Source organism: Gobius niger (genome assembly GCF_951799975.1).
Source record: "Gobius niger genome assembly, chromosome: 7".
In the NCBI taxonomy this organism is placed as follows: domain Eukaryota; kingdom Metazoa; phylum Chordata; class Actinopteri; order Gobiiformes; family Gobiidae; genus Gobius; species Gobius niger.
In genome coordinates, this window is record NC_136858.1 from 17,779,584 (window position 1) to 17,795,810 (window position 16,227).

General features: G+C 40.6%; 1 protein-coding gene across 2 annotated transcripts in view; it reads right to left on the minus strand.

Moving 5' to 3' along the window:
* chrm3a (cholinergic receptor, muscarinic 3a) overlaps window positions 1-16,227 on the minus strand; it is a 110,981-nt gene that overhangs the window by 77,488 nt on the left and 17,266 nt on the right. For both annotated transcript variants that reach the window (XR_013793075.1, XM_079560478.1), the window contains exon 2: window positions 244-357. The gene's annotated coding sequence lies outside the window, so the exon portion shown is untranslated. The remainder of the gene's footprint in view (window positions 1-243; window positions 358-16,227) is intronic.

Sequence of the window (16,227 nt, forward strand, 5' to 3'; positions counted from 1 at the left end):
CCTAGCTTTAGTTCATTTACTTGCAAAGTTTTGTTGGTCACGTATACAAATGACGGTGAAGAGAGTAATGGCAAGGAGGGCCTCAAAAATGGAGTGACCCAGAATTCCATCCAAAAACACTAATGTTCTGTCACTATTTATAGGACACGAACGAACAGTTACTAACTAACTCAATTATATGAGGACTTTATGGATATCATGATGGGTGTGTATAATTTGTGATGAGTGGGATTGCGTACTCACCAAATGCAGTGGGTAGTGAGTCTGGAGGTCACCTATCAGCCGCACAGCGCCTTGTGGTGTCCATGCAGTCTACTGGGGCTGAGCTCTTCGCCTGTGTCAGCTGCACCATGCTCACTGTGAGGAACAACAAAACCACAGGTCACAGAATGACTTTGACCTAGAGAGAATGTAAAAACGTACATTCTTCCTGTTGTATGAATGGGAGCTCATTGAATATGTAAATCAGTTGGAAAGTTTCAAACTTTCAATCAAAATCATTTCCACACATTTGAAACAGACGTCTACAGTATCTGGGGATGTTCGCTATTATCCCCCACTGGATAATATCTGTCAAAGGGAAGAATGGCATGTCTTCATGTCTAGGGAAGTCTTCATGCCTTATATAGTCTGGGTCTAGTAAGAGCTGCCGCAGTGAACAGGATCAGACCAAGGGCTCCGGAAGCAGACCGTATGAGAGCTCATTAAAGCAGTCTTTAAATCTGTGGAGACAAATATGAATGCATTATACAAAAGAGACTGCTATTATAAGTAATCGTAAGTAAATGAGCGGCTTCCAGAATAAGAAGTGACTATTAAAACCTATGCTTTAGAGGATTTGAGTTGAGATAATGAGGATGCTGGTCTGAAGTCTACACTCTACAGTGCACAACATAACCTCTAACAAATGAATATGTACAAATTCCAAAGGCCATTTGAAACAACACTGGGATGTTGGGAACATGCATGACATTTCCAATCCACCACAACATTCAGCTACATTTTTAACAGTGACATTTTCTCTGTCTTCTGGTGGCTCTGCTTTCACATTTACATGTATTACACACGATTCAGAAAAATTCCCTGCAACAGTTCACAAGAGGTCTCCTGACAAGAAGGAACACTTCATCCTAATACCGATGACCTCAGTGCTCTGCGCTTTAGCTGAGTCTGCAGGGCCTCCTTCAAGTGGGCCATAAACGGAGCATGAACCAGACAATTACCATTTTTAAGTTTCCTCTCTAAACCTGTGACGAGGCGGGATATTTGCATACTGTATAAATCAGAGGGTCTTTCCCACAATAATATGAAATGACAATTATTACAACCGTGAGAGTGAATTTATAATATGCAGCTCATTAATGTGAATGTCGGACCGTTACTGTAGTTTGAGGAATAACAAAGGCCTCAAGCACAAAGCAATTGTGAGAGATGGAGAGTTTTTATTGTTAATCAGCTGCACTTACACTGGCAACACCCATCTAAAGTGCCTAGGGGTAGAAAATAAAGCACAACATGAAACAAAGGTGAATTAAGTGAGAAAACTAAAAGTCCAATTCTACTCTTATATAATACTAATAGAACACTTGAGCAAACAACAGCCTACCGGTGTCAACCGCGAGGAAGCTACCAATAAATAGCTACGTCTACTATTCATCCAACTATGTCTTACTACTGCGGTTTCTACCGCTAGTGTTAATGATGTGGCTGCTCGTAAAGTGGGTTGAAAGGTAAAAGTTATTTGTTCAGAATTAATTCCTTCAAATGTGTGTGAGTCTACGATTACATAAAAGGTTTTGGTTGTTTACCATAGCTAAAATAATGTTTAAAAATAAATCTCTCTGACCTCTTTCTGGGTTTTTATGCATGCGTCTAAATGGTTGAAAGAGTCTTTAATCTTTATCAAATCAACACCACGCTGTCATCTGAATAACCCACTTGGCAAAGTTTGGAATTCTCTGCCCACCCTGTTTGCTTGTTTACACGTAAATGTACAAAAGCAATGATCCATACAGCTGCTTATGGACTCGTGGCATCTCTATAAACCCGCTGGTGCTAGGAAAAGCTATCACTGGGATATTTACACACAGCAGAGGCAGCATAGGGGAGCCTCACCACCCCATAGCGCGGCAAAAGATAACAATCTACGACTGATGTGCCGGTAACACCTCGCTTTGATAGGTTAGATTATAAAGATCAAACACAAACCGCGGCAAATCTCTCTTCCCTCACGACCCCTTCCCGATATAGTCTGCTCCTTATGGCCGTCACATAAATCCTCCAAAAGAATGATCCGCAGCCTGTTACCCGAGAGTACGTTGATATCGTCATCACTCTTTCCATTTGAAGGCCATGAAGTGAGAACAACCAGGCAGGCCATAAAACAGTGAGGATAAATGAGTCTGGCGGATTTATGTCACCGTCTGATACCGCGGCGTGTGCGTTGATTTAGCTTTTGAATTGTGGCGGGTAAAAATTATGTGGGTGAAAGGGCAAAAAGAGTGTTTATTGAACCTGTTATGAATTTTGAGAACATCCGATGGCGACGGAACTATCTCCCATCCTAAAAGCCTACAAATTACCCGCCGTTGTAACCACCTGCCTGTAAGGGCTTCACGAGCACCTCTTACTGTCGTGAAGGATTGTCTCCCTCATGGCTTTGTCCTGATGAAAAGATTGGATGGGTACATTGTCTCCAGCTGCGATACTGCATACTGGAATGTGCAGGAGTGTGCGTCTAAGAAAATAGGACAAAGATAGATGGATATTGAGTCCGCAAAAGGACATTGTGAGTGCATGAATGTGTGTGCAGGATTCTACGGCTGGGTTGTCTTTGAGATGCGAGCCAAGTTCATCCTCTTACGGGTGACATACATGGAGGCAGACGGACGCGCTCACTTGGACGCTCTCCATCTGCCTCTGCTGATAAGGCCCCGGACACTTCACGGCAAGCGGACAGGCTCTATTGTAAGGGGATATTGGGTGATTATTAAGACATATGATGATTGGTTCATTACACTTCATATATCCCCTTTCAAATACGGAGACATGAATGTAAAGATTTTTATGGCTTCAGAAAGGATTCATACCAATATCTATTTATTCCTATTATGTGGAAGTCTGCCACAGAATATGTTCACACACACAACTGTTATTGAGAACAGAGAAATGGGTCATTGGTGCAGCTGAATTGTTTGCCTTTCTCAGTGAATTGTTTGCCTTTTTCAGCGAACCACGTTGTTTTTCTGGATACTTTTGTACATCTTTACCGTGTTTTTGTGGAGGTTTGGTGGATTTGTTTACTTTGAGAGTCCAAAATGGTCCTGAAGAAAGCAGCTTTTTGAAGGTAAACAAACTGCTAGCTTATCAGCTAAACCCATTTGAGATCTACAAACATCTTCTTCTGAGACACTGAACAGTGAAGAGGCACCAAGAGCCCTGCAGCACGGAGGAGGCGTCACAAGAGGAGCTACAGGAAACAACAAAAGGGACCAACGAGGAGATGGTGATAGACTGTGGAGGGAGCTGTGCAGGAGGAAGAGGAAGGACGAGGTGGAGCTGACCAGTGCAGGACACCACGCTCTGAGACGGGGACAAGCCCAGGAGGCGGTGCACCGTCTCAGATGATCAGAGGAGACAGAGGGCAGCTACAGTTTCTCCATCCTCCAAGGTCACGCGGGTGGAGTGGCTGAAGGACAACAAGATCATCGACCCGGCCGAGGACAGGAACTTCTACATCACCGTGGACCACAACCTGATCATCAAGCAGGCGCGTCTGTCCGACATGGCCAACTACACCTGTGTGGCCAAGAACATCGTGGCCAAGCGCAAGAGCTCCACTGCCGTGGTCATCGTCTACGGATTTCCCATCAACCAGTGCTCCTCCTGTGACCAAAACAGTGAAGATGGCGGCCGCGACACAACGATCTTTCACCAAAGAAAAAAAAGAGTGGTGCTCTCTCATCGAATGCAATTTCTCCATCTGTGAGATCAATAAAGTATCATCTTGTTGATCTTATCTTGTTGAGTTGTTGTATAGGGTTTGAATCAGAGAGGGCTCGAACTTGTGACTCATTATCCAAGCCATTTCATGAGTTTGACGAGCAGTGACTCAACTTGATGTTCCAGCTCAAGGACTTCGAATCTTTGGCCTGAGATTTGACTGGTTTATCTCTGAAGCCCTTCTTACAACTACCAACCTCTGAATATATGTTATGAAGCTTTTAAGAAGAAGTAGAAGAAGTAGAAGAAGTAGAAGAAGTAGTAGTAGTAGTAGAAGAAGACGTAGAAGAAGTAGAAGTAGTAGTAGTAGTAGTAGTAGTAGTAGTAGTAGAAGAAGAAGTAGAAGTAGAAGAAGAAGTAGTAGAAGAAGTAGAAGAAGAAGTAGAAGAAGTAGAAGAAGTGGAAGAAGGAGAAGTAGAAAAAGTGGAAGAAGGAGAAGTAGAAAAAGTAGAAAAAGTAGAAAAAGTAGAAAAAGTAGAAGTAGAAAAAGTAGAAAAAGTAGAAGAAGTGGAAGAAGTAGAAGAAGTAGAAGAAGTAGAAAAAGTAGAGGTAGAAGAAGTAGAGGTAGAAGTGGAAGAAGTGGTGGTAGAAGTAGAGGTAGAAGTAGAGGTAAAAGAAGAAGTAGAAGAAGAAGTAGAAGAAGAAGTAGAAGAAGAAGAAGTAGAAGAAGTAGAAGTAGAAGTAGAAGAAGTAGAAGAAGCTATAGAGCCTTTTACAGACATAGTGTCTCATGCTTTTGGACAATTGTACATTCACTCCATACTGGTGTTCAGTTTCCCCTGGGGGAGACTGACAGAAACGCTTTCACGACAGCACACATCTGCACCAACTGACCACCCTCTGACCACCACCATGCATTGACACACACACATCATTCATCCTGGCCTATTGTACATATTTTTAGTGTTCGAGGAAACCGGAGTACCCAAAGGAAACCTATGCAGACACGGGGAGAACTTGCAAACTCCACACCGAAGGCCCCGTCCAGGTAGGAAGCAAACATGGTTGTGTGATAGTGACTCAACTCGGACTTGGATGCAGATTATATTTACAGTAAATGAATCAGACTTCGCTCTGACTTGAGCATTCAGAACTTGGACTGGAACTTGATTCAAACAAGGCCCAAGTGAGCAAGTAAAAAAGCAAAACGTAATTCGTCATGCGTTTTACACATGCACAAAGTGAAAAAGTGCTTCATAGTAATAAAAACATATAGTACAGTAGTATAACATATTGAAAAATTCACATTTTAGGTCCTTTTTGTAAGCATCCACTGAGTCCTGAGAGCTCAAGTTGACAGGAAGTTCATTTCAAAGGACTTGAACTCAGGCTCGAACAAGCATTCATTTTTTTTATCAAACTTTTTAAAATGTTTCACTCCGACATGATAAAATACTGTGGATTTGAAACCTATTATTGAACCTATTTTATATGTACGCTGAGATTCAAGTTATCTGTTTTGTTTTTCGCAGCACAATACAGTAGGAATAATCAGTACACTGCTTATAATTAACACTTCAATGGTGATTTCAAGGATATTAAGGCAAACTTTAGTCAACCATGTGTTTGCATAGTACATTTGGGTCATCTTGCCTGATTGTATAATAACGCACTTATTTTGGTCCGCTCACCGTATAAACATTGACTTAATGATGACCAAAATATTCAACAAACTAATGAGCAAAAAGATATAAAACAGAAGGGGGGAATGAACGCATTGTGGTTTGAATATATTTTTTGTAAAGCATTTTTTACAAAGCTTTGAAAGAAATCGAAGAAACCTGTATGTTTGGTATTTTTCAACAATTAATGATTCTCACTGTACTAAATTTGCCACCCTTTTCAAACTTACTCGCTGATTCTAAAAAAAAAAAACATCAGTTGGAATAAACTTTGAACTGAAACTTAACTTTATAATTCCTCTTAGACAAACATGCACTCAAGTTGATGCGTTACACGGACTGCACTTGTTATGCTAAAGCTGTAGTCAAACTTTGACTGTCAAAGGCCCACGCTCGGATCATATTTACAGTTACTTTGCGGCTAATTTTCCTCATGGGGAGCCAAGTGCCTCGCGGTGGACAGGAACATTACTAATTGGTTTACACATGTCAGCTGGGGGACTCAATTGCAACCTATCAAAGGCGCCTGAAAGCAGCTTGACTCAAATAAGAGCCTTATAATACGAGCAATGCTCAAAGCCCCCAACGTCCCTTTTAGTCTTACCAAGAGGGGAAAATTGCTAAATGGTGCACACACCGCACTTAGCGCAGATCAACAATGCAGTCTGTCGCAGTGGACCACATAATTATTAATGAGTCAAAACAAACACGTATCCCTCTGATAAGCAGGCCTTATGCTGCCGGTCGACATAAAAGAAGTCAATGATCTGAGTCGAAGGAACACGGCGCTTAATAATGAATCTGAAATGTTTTAGCTGTACCCAGGTCAGAATCAATACAAGAAAACATCTGTGCACTGTGCTATGATTCACTCTGGACAGTCAGAGCCAACGCTGCTGTGGTTATGTTTGTCTTGTCTGAGGAGTTTTGAAGAAATGCACCAGAGTGTTTGAGAACGTGAGGGTTTTTGGTTGAAACTGCATTTGGATGAATTCGCCCATAGCAGACAAGTATGAAGTATTGTCTCTATGCATTCTTTTATGTCAAGGATGAGGATTTTTGTTTTGTTTTGTTTTGTTTGTTTGGCATAGATTACCTAAAACGTACATAATGGAACTCTGTACTGTATTTTATTTGTGTGTGTGTTTTATTTGACCTTTTAGTGGCCCAGTGGTAAGCATGGCGCCTTTACTTTACAACAATGACAATCCAAAAATAACAATAACAGGGCGCAATTTAACAACTCATGAAATTAGAAGCCAAGCAGTTAACCGTAAAATAAGCAGAGAGGAGCTCCAGCCTCTTATTAAACTGACCATGAACCATGACCATTAAACTGACCATAGTAAATGGCTAAACTACTGGGAATTCATAACACCTCTCATTGTTGCAGTGGACCAAACAAACTCACAATGCATTCATTTATATTTTGAGTAGTAGCAAAGATGTGGTGGCGCACGCCTGACCCACTGAGAGCTCACACAGCTATATGTTAGTTCTTATTCGAGGCACTGGTCCTTGCATAACATGTTGTATCTGACATCATTTCATTGCACAGCTGAACTAACGTATAGAGTCCTCATTGGATTTACACCGAGTACGACGTGAACCAAATTTACGAGTCGACTTCTGTGAAAAGTTATAACCCAGACAAGGGAGTACTGTTTTCTTTGCGCGCAGCTCCTGAAATATTGTAATTAAACTCTGTCTGGGAGCGATTTGTGCACAGATGGCATTGTGTCTATCAGCCATAATATTACAACCACCTGTCTACTGTCATCATTCAAGCCCTGTCTTCCTTTCATGCACCACTTTTGACAAATAGCTGATCAGGGAATACCGCACACAGGCAGCAGTTTTCTAGTCTTCACAATGGGTAGCTCAGTGAGGCCCCGTCCAGGTGGGAATCGAACACGGGACCTTCGAGCTGTAAGACACTAGCGCTAACCACTGCACCACCGTGCTGTGTATCTGGTAAAGATATTAAGTACTAGAGATGCACCGATCCAGCTTTTTTGCCACTGATACCGATATTGGGGTTTGAGTATCTGCAATATCTGTTATTTACCGATAACAAGAGACTTTCTTAAAAGTGGCCTTCTCAGAGTAAAAAAAAATATTGACAGTTCATTGTAAGATCAATAAAGTCAGATTTTATTGTCATGATTTTACAGATCAATTATCAATTATTAAACTAATTGATTAACATTAAACAAGGATCACTGGACTTCTACATTAATTATCCTTGGGTATATGACAGGCTTTAGGTTACATTTATTTCCTAAACTGAAATACAAACACTTGGCTTCAGCAGTGGTTATTTTATTTTATTTGGCTACTTTAGGTTTTTCTATCATAGTTTCTGACCCAGCCTTGATTAGTTTTCGTTAGCATTGACGTGCATCCGCTAGCTTTAGCAAGCTATTGGTAGCGCGGCATTTTGCGCAGCGATCGACAATGCGTTTGCGGAGGTTAAATCAATTGAATTCTCCAGGTTCTTAGCTTTAAAATGATATACTGCATCCCCATATTCACCTACATTTAGGTGGTAAAGGTTGTGTTTTTAAGGCGTTGAGAGCCAAAACTCCAGTATCGGCTCCGATATCCGATACCAGTAAAGGATCGTTGCATCCCTTTAAGTACTACTGTTTTAAACATCTGACTTGTTTATTTGTTCTTTGTGCCTTCAATCAGACTGTCAGATAATATAAAATAATGTGAAAATCATTCACACTATAAACATTAAACAGCTTTTGTCACATATGGAGAAAAGTAGCTAAACATTTAACTACAGCAAAAGCACAATTGCTTTAAAGACTTTCACATAGTGATAAATAAACTTACTCCGATTACTTGAGTAAAACACAATTACTTGAACTACATTCAAAAAAGTTCCTAATGTAAAGAAGATTTTAGTTAAAGATTGGCTAAGAATAAAGATCTGCCCTCTTGCTTTTATTGCACTAAATGTTCCCTTTTTGTCAGCTGTTCAACTGTCTGTGGTCGTAACGTTTTGGCAGATCGGGGTGTGACTTTTATTTTTCATAATAGGACTGATTCATGAATCTAACAGCAACCCCATGAACAAAACAGCGTGAGCGGACGCTTGCCGTGCTTGTCCAAACTTTCACATAGGTAATAACACTACAATTTGTCAGCCATCTGCTCCTTCACTGCTCCCCTGCACTGTCACCCCCAATTGCTCTTGTTACGAACCACAATCCAAAAGTTGAAACAAATGGCTGCATTCCTGGTCGGCGACTGTGAAAAAGGTTGCGGAGGGGTCCACGCAGAGTGCCATCACCATAACTACAGCTGATGATCTGAACATGCGTTGCTTCCTGTTAAATGAGCCTATGGAGGTGGACCAATTGGCAGGAAATGAGGGCAAATTGATTGAGGAGCAGATGGGAGAGAGGCAGCCAGAGTGAGCGCACGCAAAGCTGCGAAGGAAGGAAGTCAAGGAGGGAAACAGAGCTCTCGAGCACATGGCATATTATCGGTACGGGCCACAGCCTGGAGCTTATTGGTAATAAAAGATATTGTGTGTGCTCTCTGTAGACATGCACACAACGATGCTAGGGTTGCATTACGTTTTAAACAAGTTAAAAGTTTAAATTAAGTCATCTCTTAACCCCCGCCTGATCCGAGGTAGGCATTACTATTGGGGAAAAAAGCGACAATATAGCAACAAAAACGAGGCTGAAAATACTACAAAAATGTGACAAAAAAGCACACAAAAAAAAGGGCAGCAAAAACGCAATGAAAACATGACATAAAAGTGCCGAAAGCAAGACAAAAAAGCCTGAAAAAGCAACATAAAAACGACATAAAACCTATGAAAACGCGACAAAAGAAACTGCGAAAACACGTTAAAAAAAACCCGACAAAATCGCTTCAAAAATGTAACCAAAACGCGGTGACAACGTGACAACAAATATGGAGCTAGATAGCGCTTCCTATTTGCAATTAGTATGACATTTTCATTATTAGAGCAGAACTGGTGGGTCGGGAGGTTGCCCAAATTGGGTTGCAGTCAGGACCGTTGTCATGGGAATCTGTCAAAAATCAATTGACTGCTTTATGATCAATGCGCGTCTCCGCAGACTTCAGGAAAGATTATATTAAAAACAAGGCTAAACTGCACATTAGGAAAAGTTGAAACTGATATTATTATTTGGGCCCTGTTGTTCAAAATTGGCTGGGTCCCAAAGCTACACCACTATGCTCGAGGTTCATATGTAAGGAATCTTGGAATCTGAAATAACAAATCTTCAATGAAAAACATAAACAAAACTCTCTTGTGAAACTCTCCCTTATAACGAGACAAGGAGACACAGGGAGTCCTTGAGATTTCGCCAAATACATTGTTGACTGGCCTCCCACATTTGTTAATCATCCTCTTTCTAAGACACAAACCGGCTCTCTGACGGTCAGCCCAAATTCAGCAATCACTCATAAAAAACAGTTTGCATTTATCTGCACTTGTGGCACCAAAGGTCTGTGTGACCCACGGAAAGTTAGCGCCGATAGCTATGTGCTTCCCGGGCCAAGCATTTCTGTTTGCGCCTCGAGAGAGTAAACAAGCACAAGGGTGATCATTTCTCGACACTTGCCGTCACTCCCTTTTCAAAGGCCTTCAAAATGGATATTCCACGATTAGAACAGCTGTGGTACTTTCGAAGAAGTTGTTTCCGGGGCATGATGAAAGTATAAAGTATCACGTAGTACAGTATAAGAGCAGGGGCGCAATTAAAAAAGTTAACTTGGTCATATCTGCAAACGGCTAACTTGTACAATAAAGAAAGTGCCTTTATCTCTGCAGGTTTCAGTTCCCCCCTCGTTACCAAGGAATAATGTAAATTCCAAGCGGTTTCTTATCTCCCTATATACAGTAATGCTGACAGTAGCGGCACATAAGCAGAAATGTTCATGGCTGCCATATAAAACCGCCGCGGTGTGTAATTATGTATGTGTGGATTACCTTCAAAGAAAATGTATGATGGTATTAAATATATGCGTACAGTGTTTTTTTCTTTATTATTACTTTGTTATGTTTTCCTGCTCCACATGCAATGTTTTGGATTCCGTGTGCTAAACTCAAGTCGTAAATTCAATGTAACGATTAAAGTAAAGCTGATAGAAAGTTTACTCCTGCCATCTACATATCACCCTTAACTGTACTATTATGCAGTACTTGTATTTTCGTATTGCTGAGTAAGTCAAAGAGTATCAACTTCAAGTAACGCGTGCCATGTTAACCTCTCAACCGTCACCTGAACTGAGCTCATTTTCTCTGGTTTGGCTTTACCCAATTCTGAAAGCTTCTTGAAAAAAGTGTCATAAATAGTAAGATGAAGATTGAGAGTAACGCAATTGTAATCCTCTGTATAAAACAGACAATAAATGGAACTGGAACAGATTGTAGCAGCAGCAGCTATGTGTCAACGTGTAATGGTCTACTTTCAAAGGCTGATTAGTAGTAATAGTCACATTTACTCGGGTAATTAATCAGAGCTTCAAGTGTTAGGTTTTTGATCAATCTTTTACTTCTTCTTAATGCTCCAACAGCATCTCACCAAGTGTAGCCGGCTCTTTTTGCTGCTTTCCTTCGCTGACCTCACGTAGTCAGGGTCAGGAAATGTCCATTATTCTTGTTTTGTCTAAGAGAAAGTCGCCACATAAATCTCTATATAACGTCAGACTGTTCCGGAATAATCCAAAGCTCCTCAAACTGAAGGGTGAAAAATAGGACATCACAATATAACATAGATTGATTATTTGCACAGCTATGTAATGAAATAAAGAGCCAACTGGGGAATATATAAATAAAAGTTCAAACATCCCAACATTATGACTCACGAAGGATTCACTTTAATAGAGTTTGTCCCACTTAGTAAATCTAAAGGCAAACCATATATATGTTAAAATATAACAAAAGTGTCTATTGCAATAGCTTCTTATTTCTGGATATTTGAAATAGCCTGGCTGTGGGAATCGCTGTGATGTCAGGTTTATATCAAGCTTTTAGAAAATGGGAAGAAATAGTAAATGTGTGTCTACATTCGCAATGTGGAGATGCTTTTCGCAATATGACAAAATCTTGTTCCATCTGACACGACGGCTAAAAATCAACATGCCTTTTTGCTTGGATGCTGATTTTCTCACACAACTTTGTGCTACGATGACAAGCAGCCAAGACGACTTCTCCTACTGCAAAGAGAAGAACAGACATGAAAGTGTGGAAGCAAATCGGAAACTCCTAATTGACTTCCTAATCATTCCTGGATTAGGTGTTTAGATCTTCATGCCAATTGGAGTAATTGCTGAATGAATGAACTCAAACATCTCTTTACATTGTGTAACCTCAGCAACCCATGTTTTACAGCGCACTCGCCTCAAGTTATCCAGAGGTGGTGGCTTGATTTAAACTCCCTGTCTGCCTGGTGCCAGCTGCCATTATCAGCCTATTGATCCGAGCGGAGAAGACAGTGTCAAGTAATGAGAGATCTATGGGGAGTCACCTCAAATTACAGTCAAATATGGTCATAGACAGTGCCTTAAACAAAAGGGTTTGTTGGCAAAGAGCAGAGGTCATGCGTCTCAAACAGGCCGCAAGGTTTTATTGGCCAAGGAGTGTGAATTAAAAACCAAAACACGCTTTTCACATCAGTAACCCTTCGCAGCTACCGTGACCTTAGCACTTCATTTGATCTTCTGTTTTGTTCAGCTTGGAAGTGAATCGGGGTCGAGGCAGTGGGTGGGTAGGTTCCCCCTTCTTTGATGTTGTAATGCTAAAATTCTTTTATCTCCCGCGAAGCGTTCCCTCGTCTGGGTCAGCTGTCCAAAAAACTCAATTATAGCTACTTTGAATGCGAGCAGACAGCACGAGAGGAGGAGACGGAGGCGTGCGGCGCGGAGGCGGGAACAACACAGGGAAGAGCGAAGAGTGATAAAACCGGTGCCATTAGGCGAGCTCTAAACTACGTGGTGAAGGCGAAAAGAACATCATTGTATGCTTTCTTTCAGCAGAGGAGGATCACGAGAAAGAGTGAACTCCATTATCAACTAAAGGCCTCGATGTGTGATATCCTGCTGGTGTACAAATAGGCTCTCGCTCAAGTTCCTGTTAATGGCTAGCATTGATGAATAATTGAAAGTGCTGCGCTTGCTTGACAAATGATGTGTATCCTTGCTGCACACAGTGAAATTCCTCAGCCCATTTCCCTGACTGCAATCCAACGGCCTCAATGCTTTAAAGAAAGGAGAAAAAAAAAGAATTTCAAGTCACACACGCTGAAGGCGCTGGTGCACTTGGCCAAAACTTCATGGGTATTTTTTTGTTTGTTTTCTACCCTCATGATGCAAATGGCACCTCTGGAATAAGGTGGGAAAAGGAAGACAGAAGAAAGTCTGAGCTTGTGTGTGCATATGCATCCATACTCTAGACTTGGTTGACAGCATAAACCTCTGCATGACTTTCTGACTGCATACATTTAGTGGTTTGTTGAGTTCTAGCCCAGTATTAGAAATATTTAGCAAAATAAAAGATCAAAAAGGTGTCTGTCTGAAAGTAAGTAAATAAGTCCTTTATTTGTCATTGTACAACCGTGCAACGAGATTGTGTTCAGGAGTTAGTCCTGAGCCGCTGCGACTCTTGTGACGCCTCTACTATTCTGCAGCTGTGGGGGCTCTTGGTGCCTCTTAAGTGTTTTTAGCTCAGAAGCTAGCGGTTTACTTTTAAAAAGCTGATTTCTTCAGGACCACCATGCAGCAAAAAACACTGAACTGTCAACATCTGTCTGAAGTTGACAATTATTGTCCCCACTTTTTCACTCCTGACATCAACCAGTGTACCTCAGCAACAAGCCAGAAAGAGGATGACAGAACAAAGCCTTGGTATAGATGTGCTAGCAGTGTGTTTATGCATCTATAGGTTTCCAGCAAACCCAGTGTTACCTTTTAGTGACCGTGAGTAGATGCAGTACAGCAGAGGTGAGGAAGCAGAGGAGGAAGAGCCTCAGAAGCTTTTTACATCATGCCTTTCATCTCACCATGGCCATCGGTCATCAGAAACACGAGAACGCTCCCTTTCCCCAATTCCACTGAAACAGAATCGAACACATATGAAAATAAAGACTTTTATTACGGAATTGTATTACATTTTGTAATTTCAAAAGTAGGGATACACGGTTTTAGAAAAATATCAAATTCCAATACACTTTTTAAGACAAGTATTGGAATTACAATTAAATGTGTGTGTTTAGTCAAGATGGAGAGCATAGTGCACATTATAAATGCGCAAATGAGCATTATTAAAGAAGTTGAAAAACTCTGTATCAATATATTATAACAGCTAACAATGTGCTGCTTTCGCAATTTGATAGTTGAGAGTATTCAAACTCCTTTCGATTCGAATGCAATTAATTGTACAACCCTAGTACAAAGGATTCCAATGGCGCTGTCCCTCTGCCAGCACCAACAAAAAGATATGCTCGCTTTTCAAATCTTCCACCAGGATATAAGAGCTATTTCTGTCTGTCATCTCCTAAAGCCACAACAGCCGTGAATGGCTTCCTGTTGTCCCAAAAGTAGAAAATCCAGGCAAAAGTTCAAGGCAAAAGCACTTCACAAGTCCAAACTGATAATGAAGCTCTAATCCCATAGTTTCAAAGATAACATATCTATTGAATAGGACTTTGGCAAACAAACAGAATAGAAGAAGGCAATCTTTCTCACACTTGGGTGACTGTGCCGGGGAAGCGATTGGCCATGCATATGCTGAAGAGTGTATGTGTGTACATGACAGACACCAGAAACCATGGGAACAGCATCTTTGACCATTTGTTTGGCTTTAGCACTGGTTATTTTCTCAGTTTGACCTTTTAATACTGCACAAACAGGCGGTCCTAAACACTGGGGGCCACAAAGCTGGAAAAAAGGAAATCAACACTACATCAAAGTAATTGACAATGTACGACTAATAAATTACAGATTTTAGAGCCTGGATTTGTATTACTGGTTGTATGAAAGCACAGTTATTGCAAACAGAGTTGTAATTAACTCCGCCACAAAGTTGTTTTCACTTGCATTGATTTGGTGCATTTGCATGACTTAAGTTTATGACCTGTTAAAAGCCAAGGGATTATTTCATTTCCTCCAGATGCTGAGTTAGTGATTGTTTCAATAGATCAATCTTTGACGTGCTTTGCCGATGCAAAGTTTTGTTTCTTTCTTGTGCAGCAATAGCTCCACAATCTAAGTAAATGAATTCAATGTGAGGTGAAAGTCCAGCAGATCGCACCAGTGCAAACAAGAGGAAATATTTACGTACGGTCGGGGGACAATGAAGTGGGGGTCACAAGATGAATTCAAGACAATATATTTTACATTTCTGACATTGAATGGGATGTATTTTTGATTGAAAACAGCAAATGTTGGTGAAATTAAGCCAAATATCAAAACACAGTAACCAAACTAACGTAATGAAACCAGATTGGGTCTGCAACTATAACGATTATTTTGGCTGGCTGTGAAAGGTGCATGAGAATTGTATTTCTCCTTTTTATCACATAAAGCTAAAGTGGTGCCGCTTGAGGACATGTTGATGGAGTACACTTAAAGTGAGTGTTTTTGGAGGCAGTAGTGCCTATTTTGCTTTTGATTGGGTGAGACGCACATGGGGATTTATGACATTTTCAATATACAAAACACTACAGACCCTTACTTGAAAAACAAAGTAGGTCTGTGTTTACTAAAAAACGATTTCAATAATGGATTAGTTGTCTATTAATCGACTAGCCCTAAATCAGATCATTAATAATTGCCACTTTAAATAATTATAAATACTAATTATGTTTAACAGTTGGGGGGCCCGAGTTGTTGGTTGAGCGATTTTGGGGGTCGTGGTCTGAAAGGTTTGGGATCCCTGGTCTGCACTGCTGAACATGAAAACTGAAGCAACATCTGACTATCCAAATATGTTTGATTCACTGGATGTGACAAGTTTACATGCACTTCAAACATGTGATAATCCAAAACTTTATTTTTTCACATCATCATCTGTTCATTTTTAGAATAACAGTTTTGTCTGTCTGCTCGGCTCCTTCTCTTCAGCACCAAGTGGAACTGTTCCCACTGAGTTTGAATGTCAAAGGGCATTTTGTCGCATCTCAACCAGACGTAGGCTGTAGAATAGCAATGGACTGAGTGAGGGCTTCCCCTAATTGGCTGGATTTTTGTAGCCAGCTCCTATATTTAGAATATGACAAAATAAATTCAATTGGACAAAATAGCGTGTTATGACAAACACATGGAGTTAAATATAACAAGCCTGTGTTGTGTTCAATAAGGACATAAGGAGTGACAAAAAGTCAATTTCAGCAAGTAACTTCCAGTTCCTCAAGTTTTTAATTACTACTATAACAATTTATTTACTTTTAATTTAAAATTTCAACTGAAAAACAACCCAAAACACTGTTGTGTTTCTGCATATTTCTTCCTAGCAGTGTGATTTTTGCCCCGTGAGCCGTTTAACAAATTAAATTGTTTTGCAAAAATGGGCCATGGAGTTGCACCACATTGTCATTTCTTTGCCAGAATT